Source organism: Macrobrachium nipponense, chromosome 27, assembly GCF_015104395.2.
Source record: "Macrobrachium nipponense isolate FS-2020 chromosome 27, ASM1510439v2, whole genome shotgun sequence".
NCBI classification, from domain to species: domain Eukaryota; kingdom Metazoa; phylum Arthropoda; class Malacostraca; order Decapoda; family Palaemonidae; genus Macrobrachium; species Macrobrachium nipponense.
In genome coordinates, this window is record NC_087216.1 from 67,147,234 (window position 1) to 67,154,733 (window position 7,500).

A 7,500-nucleotide genomic window follows, 5' to 3' on the forward strand; every position below is an offset into this window, starting at 1 on the left:
TTGTAGTTTTTGTCAGATAATGAATTTATCAAAAGCCACTATGAAGTCTAGGTTGTTTTTGCGGTCTGGCATAAGGGCAAAGGATAAGCCTAAATTTAAAACTAAATGTTGATTTACAGTAAGGGGGTGTTGGATAAGTTTAAAACTTTGTCATATATATTATATATATATATATATATATATATATATATATATATATATATATATATATATATATATATATATACATATATATACATATATATATATATATATATATATATATATATATATATATATATATATATATATCTATATATATATATATATATATGCCGTGCGTGTGTGTGTTTGTATTTTTATTGTATTTAATGCGGCTAAATGCTAAGTGGTACACCATATACTATAGCTGATTCACATCAACCGTGCATTTGATTACGACGCTCCTGATTGGCTGTTGATAAGCCAATCACAGGGCTGGAAACTCTCAGTCTCTCTCGAGAGAGTTCACATGAGCAGGTCCTATGTTCCACCTCTCCTGAGGAGTACGTCTTTTAAAAGTATCCCTCAGGCAAGGTGGAACTTACATCCTACCTATGGGAACTCTCGAGAGAGACTGAGAGCTTCCAGCCGTGTGATTGCCTTATCAACAGCCAATCAGGAGCGTCGTAAGGGACTGGCCTAGACATCACATGCACGATTGATGTGAATCTACTATAGTAGAAAACGAGATGTCATACTCTATAGAAAGATACACTAGCCTTGACGTGACACAAATCTCGTATCTGTAACAAAAATGCCGCACATTCCCGAACTGTAACCGAGTACTGAACCTTCCCTGAAAAAGCGGGACGCCAGATCTTAAAAAGTAACCATAGCATCTTCTTGAAAATAATCTCATCATGTTTCCCACACTCAAACAACTCATTGAACTTTTCTTGAACTAACTTAATGTAACTTAACCCAGGGGCATTGCAAAAATACTGGGGCTGGGCAATACTAGTACAGTACATATTGGGAATTTGCGAACGGGACAGAAAATGAAAAGGCCTAGCAAAGCAGATATAATTATGAACAATGTAAGAGATAACGACTGTTAATAAAACCTCAAAGCAACTCAGGACTGTTTTGAATAAAAAAAAATCATATTATTGCTTAGAATGAATATTTCTTTTTTTCTTTACTTTTTTTTAATATCTTACATGGAAGCTTTGCCTGCAACAAAACCTATCATTATCATGACTGTAGTTTTTTTTTTTTTTTTTTTTTTTTTTTTTTTTTTTTTTTTTTTTTTTTTTTTTTTTTTTTTTTTTTTTTTTTTTACGTTCTGACAGCAAACCCTCACTGATCACCTCCCATCAAGTGTTACTACCACCTACCTGCACTGGCCAGTCGGTCGCTAGATAGGAGCTTCAGTGATGTTGGTTATTGATGTTTCCCTGCCAGCTTAAAAAAAAAAAAAATAAAATAAAACTAAGGTAATGATTAAGATAGGTTGTATTGCAATCACAACATACAATTAAGATATTGCAAACCTTTGCAGATACAAAAAAAAAAAATAATAATAATGATAGTTCCAAGCGTTTATAAGGTTTTTTGCCCATATCCAAAACAAGCTAGATGTGTTATAATGCTTTATTGACAGACATTATCTCGCGTTTTGAGAATATGTGCATTTCTAGGCCTACCCATTTCCTGTCCCGTTCCCAGTTTGAAAACGCACAAGGGCCGCCAGAGAGGGAATCATCCCTGTGAAGGGATGGAGATAAAACCAACAAGTATTCAGATTATCATTTGCATCTTTATCGCATTAATACTACGGTATCGGAAACATTGATATCAACCAACCACATCTACCTGAAACCTTTGTTGGAATTTATTAATTAAGAAAGTAGACTGAATCATTATGGACCACTACTACTGCGTAGTTTCGTATCCCACCCACGAAATGGGCGGCGCTGTTGGCAGCCAACTCCAGCTACTCGAGAACCGCGAAAAGTGTTCTTGTTTTCTGTGTAACCGGCGTATATATTACCGTTTCTATATATTACCGTTTCTTTATGTGCAAAGTGTTGTGTTTTGCGGTGTCTAATTGCAGAAAATGGCCTAAGAATCCTTCGGCAGCAAGCAGGGCCAACATCTCACAGTTAAGCGAAGGATAACGAATGTTATTTGCCGGTGATTTTGTGCTCAGGTGAAAAGTGTCTCATTGGGTTTCCCTGTTGACATAAGTATATTATGATCGTGGCTAATAAATACAGTGGCGATTTCAGTTTTTAAATCACATTATTCGTGTTATATATACTAAATTACATAAAGTAAAATATTTGGTGCTCGTTATTCAAAATTCTCAGTAGTAAATAAGGCCTTAGGTTACTGGTTGTGTCAAGGTCTCGTCTCTTCAAACATTTGTTCTGACACAAAAGGAAACTTGCTGTAGTTTGTCAGTCGGTAGGATTTCTCTGCATAGGTAGGTAGGCCTATAGGATGCAGTCTCTGCCGTCAGCTCTTTCAGTTTCAGAGATGTAAAGGTGGTGATGGGATAGTGTAGGAAAGGGCTTCGATTGAAAGCGATTTCTCACTCTCGGTGGGAGTCCTTCAGGACGACGTCAACAAACCAGAAAAACCTTTTCTGTTTTCGGATTCAGACTTTTCAGAGCAAAAGTCGTTGCTTTTTTTTTCATATATAAAATTCATCTTTGTTCAAGTTACGTTTAATTTATTTCAGTTAAACGAGAACTAGAAGCTATGTCACCCAAATTGGTAGTAGCAAAATGGCGTTTGGTAGCCTAGGCTACGCATGAGCCTACAAACTCCTCACTTGTTAAAATGCTTCCCCATTTGAAATTTATTTTAAATTTCATTCACAAAACCGAAAAATATGTTTTCCAGCGGTAAAAGTTAGTGAATTATCAAGGCAAGCAAAAAATTGCCTTTAAGAATGGTATTAGCAAGGAAATGTGTAATGATCACATCTAATAGACATATATATTCCATATATGTAAATAAGCCCATGACCCAAGGGGTCACTGGCGAGAGCAAGGAGTGCGATAAGAGCTAATAAACAGGACGCAAGCTAGACGCTGCCACGTTGTGTCTGCGACGCCCTGGTTTGCATTTGCTTGTGTAATCAAAAGCATTGTCTTGTAAAACAGGTCACAGTGCCTTCGTCTGAGAACATGGTGACCTATAACCCGCAGAGACAACACGTGACTTCCTAGTCACATGTTCACCTGTCTGTATGTTATGTATGCTGAGCTAAGCTTTGCTCTCCTATCTTTTGTAAAGACTTTGTAACTTAGATCTCTACTTCCACTCATCGAGACAAGTTCTCTGAAATCACTTCTTCCTCTACTCAAGAGATGTGTTTCAAAATATATGTTAAGTTTGACTACTCTGAGTTTGAAGTCTTCACCTCTATACTCAAAGAAGATACTAACGAAACTTAGAAACTCTCTCTGCATCGATGTCACTCCAACGAGAATGGGAAGTAGACAAACAGATACTTGCGTATAACATCGCAGAGTATAACATCCAACGGGACGCCTCTCTATACATAGGCGTATCCCGTATAAATGAACTTGTCCAAGCAAACGCTAGACCTATGACTCTTGATTCAGCTGGTATTTTTAGTATTCTGGCCATCGATTGAAAACGATTGTATTTCAAATAAATAATTATTGCTTTCTTATGGTAGTCCATAGATTTAAATTCCTTTTAAGTACCGTTCCAAAGCCTTAGAACGGAAATAAATGACTTTGGTAGCCTGATTTGTCGTCGGTTTGTTGCCTAGACGCTGAGCATTACAGGGGAAAAAAATCGTATTTTGTTAAGTGCATCATTTGTAATGACCTAGATACCGCCTTCACAGTCGTGCTATTCATTGCTTGCCCTTAAAAATGCCTGTTGTAATGTAGGCTAGGAGGGAGGAGCTCTTGTTAGTGCAGCGTGTCTGGTTTCAAACAGCCGCCCGAGGCCACTCGCTTGGCAGGGAGATCGCCTCTTCATGTTACTGACTATGGTTTTTATCAAAAGTATTTTATTAGACTTTGGTTTTTATGATGCTATCTATACCTGCTTTTTTCCTTTGCATTAATGGGGTACCTTACTGGAACAACACAAATATCGCGTAATCTAAAGTCGTTCCTCCAGCATCTTTCCTACTGGTTATTATATTAAAAATGTCCGTTAAACATTTTGGTTTGGCCAGGATTCTCTTCGCTCAGATCTCAATACGAAATATGATGTATTTACGAAAATACATTTTATTTAGCTACTTTCCTCTGCTGTTTTAGTATCAGTCAATAGTTTTATGTTATTAATTGCGTAGTTTATTTTTCTATCTCACAATAATGTTCCCTTTCATATTTCATTTCACTTTCTTGTGCTCCACCTTTGATTTTCTGTGAATTATTATCAAGTTTACTTCTACGCAACATATTTTCGTGTAGTAGATTTCCCTGAGGTCTGAATACGGATCTTTTCACATAAGAAATTGTTAATTTTAAAGTTTTGTCTTCATTTTCTATTATTTTTGTAATTTTTATTTTGTATTGCTGTTCTTCCTTGAGTCCTTATTCATCTCCACTGGTAAATAAAGTATTGAATGAGCTAAAACAAGTCTATAAATTAAACAAAACCATAACGAAATAAAAAAAAAGAATCTTGGTCACGTGGCATAAGGTTAAATAAATCAACAGTTAACAGAAGGAGAATAAAAAATTAAACGAAGTAGGATTAACTCGACATATTTTTCCTTAGCTCAATTGGTCCCACCTCATTTCTTTGTCGTATCTCACCATGGGAGTGTTGGGGACGGGGGCGGGGGGATGTAGGGGGACGAGGCATGCCCTTGAATAAAAGGCTTCCCTCGTAAACTGCAACGTCTGCTCCCATTTCCATAGGATCATGCTGACGTTCGTGCCATATTTCCAATGAAGTCGTGTCTGCTCTGTCATTTTTGCTGGGTTGGGGGGGGGGGGGTTAGGTTAAGTCACTCAATTGCCCACTCAAGTGCTCTTCTTCTTCTTCTTCTTCCTCGTCTTCTTTCGATATGGGAGCTTTACAAGGAGCGTTTTGCTGCCAAAGGAAAGCATTTTCTTTAATTAATTAATGAAAGTGTTGTGTTACTGAACGTAGCCACTGGTGCTTGTGGGTGGCGGGGTTGGGGGGATTGTTTTGTTCTTAGTGAATTTTGTAATTAAAATAATGCACTCTTGTATAAATTTATGTTGTTTAGATAATGTATTTTATATTTTGTCAACAGCCTAACAACTATTCTAGTCAATTCATATTTCAACCCTTTGACCGAACGAGACCGTGGCATTTACTGGTACTCGGTGGAACCCCCTACAATCCCTTCACCCAATAATGTGGATATGTCGCCCATAAATGTTGAGCCTTCCCCAACACACACACACACACACGACTAAAATTTGAACAAATGCAAAGTTTATGACTCACATCAAAATTCTTACCTATTTTTAATGTGATGGGTGAGCTTGCTTCTGGCTACAGAGGACATCAAAGTCTGGAACTATGTTTGTTAGCTACAGACGCATATCAGGTGCTGCAGCCAACTTGCTTCGGTATTTGTTTTTAGTTGCAATATAAATAGAGACAGCTGCTTCACACATGCATGTTGTTGCAAAGGGCATAAGATGTTTCAATGCTCGTTCAGATAATTCTGGATACTCATGCAACAGGTTTATCCAGAAAGGAAGGAGATAGTCCTTGTTGCATTTAGTTTTCAAACTTAGGTTAGTTGAAATGTCAATAAGCTGTTCTTTTTCAGTCACTGACAGATTCTGCTTCATCACATTATCCTCATCCATGAATGGGTTGCGCTGCCATGTCAGAGGGTCTGATTGTTTTGGAAAGTACTCTAGTAAATTATCTTTTAATTGTTGTAGGTACAAAATCATGCAGTCTCTTGTACTACCAGCCAACTATGGCAATTTGACAAGCACTTTGTCTGGTTTTTCTTTATACAGCCAGCCCAGAACTCAGTCTTAGGAAGAAAAGGTTCAATTCTGTCTTGAACATTCAAAATATTGATAGTAGAGCCTTGTAATGATAATGATATCTGCAAGATAGGCCACCTTGCATACCCAGACTTCATCAGTGAAGTGGCTTAACAGATAAGACTTGTGCTCCCTCAGAAATACTTCAATCTCATTTCTCAATTCATACACACGTGAAAGAATTTTACCACGAGATAGCCAACGCACTTCTGTATGTAACAACAGGGTTTTATGAATGGATCCCATCTCCTGACACAATGAGGCAAACTCTCTAGAATGAAGAGGCTTACCCTTGATGAAATTAACTACCTTGATTACTTCATTAAGTGTCTTTTAGATCACTTGGCATCTTTTTCACAGCAAGTGCTTTTGTATGGAGGCAACAGTGTCTATGCTCCACAGCAGGTGAAACATTTTTTATGAGACCAATTACACACTTTACTGTTTATGTAACTGTCATCAAATTTGCGCTTCTTTGAATTCCCAATAAGTGATTTACTAGCTCTTGATTCTTGTGCCACAGAAGTAGAGGCTGTAGTTCATGCAAGGATTCTCTTTTCATCCTCCACCTCCTCTTCATCCTCCACATCCCCCCCTCCTCTTCTCCTTCTCCTCTTCATCCTCCTCCTACTCCTCCCCCGTCTTCCCCTCCACCTCCTCCTCTTCATCCTCCTCCTCCTCCTCCTCTTACTCGTCCCCCTTCTTTCCCTCCTGTGAGTCTAACATCACATATTATGAAAGTGTATGAAAGGGTAATGAAGAAAAATATTATGAAACATTTAAGGAAAAACAATTTGTTTAATATAGGACAACATGGTTTTGTACCCGGAAAAAGTACACAAACCCGACTGTTAGTCCACCGTGAGAACATATAAAAATATGATAAACGGAAAAGAAACAGATATGGTTTACCTAGACTTTGCAAAAGCTTTTGATAAGGTAGACCATAATATATTAGCGAAGAAAATTAGAAAGCATAATATAGTGAACGAAGTAGGAAGATGGACAAAGGATTTTTACAAAACAGAAAACAAATAGTGATTGCAAACGATGAGAAATCGGATGAAGCCAAGATAATATCCGGTGTGCCACAAGGTACGGTGTTAGCTGCATTGCTATTTGTTATTATGATTGCAGACAGACAGTAATGTTAAGGACTAGATAGTGAGTAGTTTCGCCGATGAGACAAGAATAAGTAGAGAAATTACTTGTGATGAAGATAGGAACTCGCTACAAAGAGACCTAAACAAAATATATGAATGGGCAGAGGTAAATAGGATGGTGTTTAACTGATAAATTTGGATCAATAAATTATGGAGATAAAGAAGGAATGCTATATGCATATAAGGAAGCAGTTAATGACATTGGTGCGATGTTGAATTGGAACATGTTATGCAATGATCAAATAGCAATAATTTTGGCAAAATGCTGTTCCTTCTATCCAGGTATTGGAGTTCTTTCTCCCTTTTGTCCAGGTATTACTGCGCTGTCTGCCCCT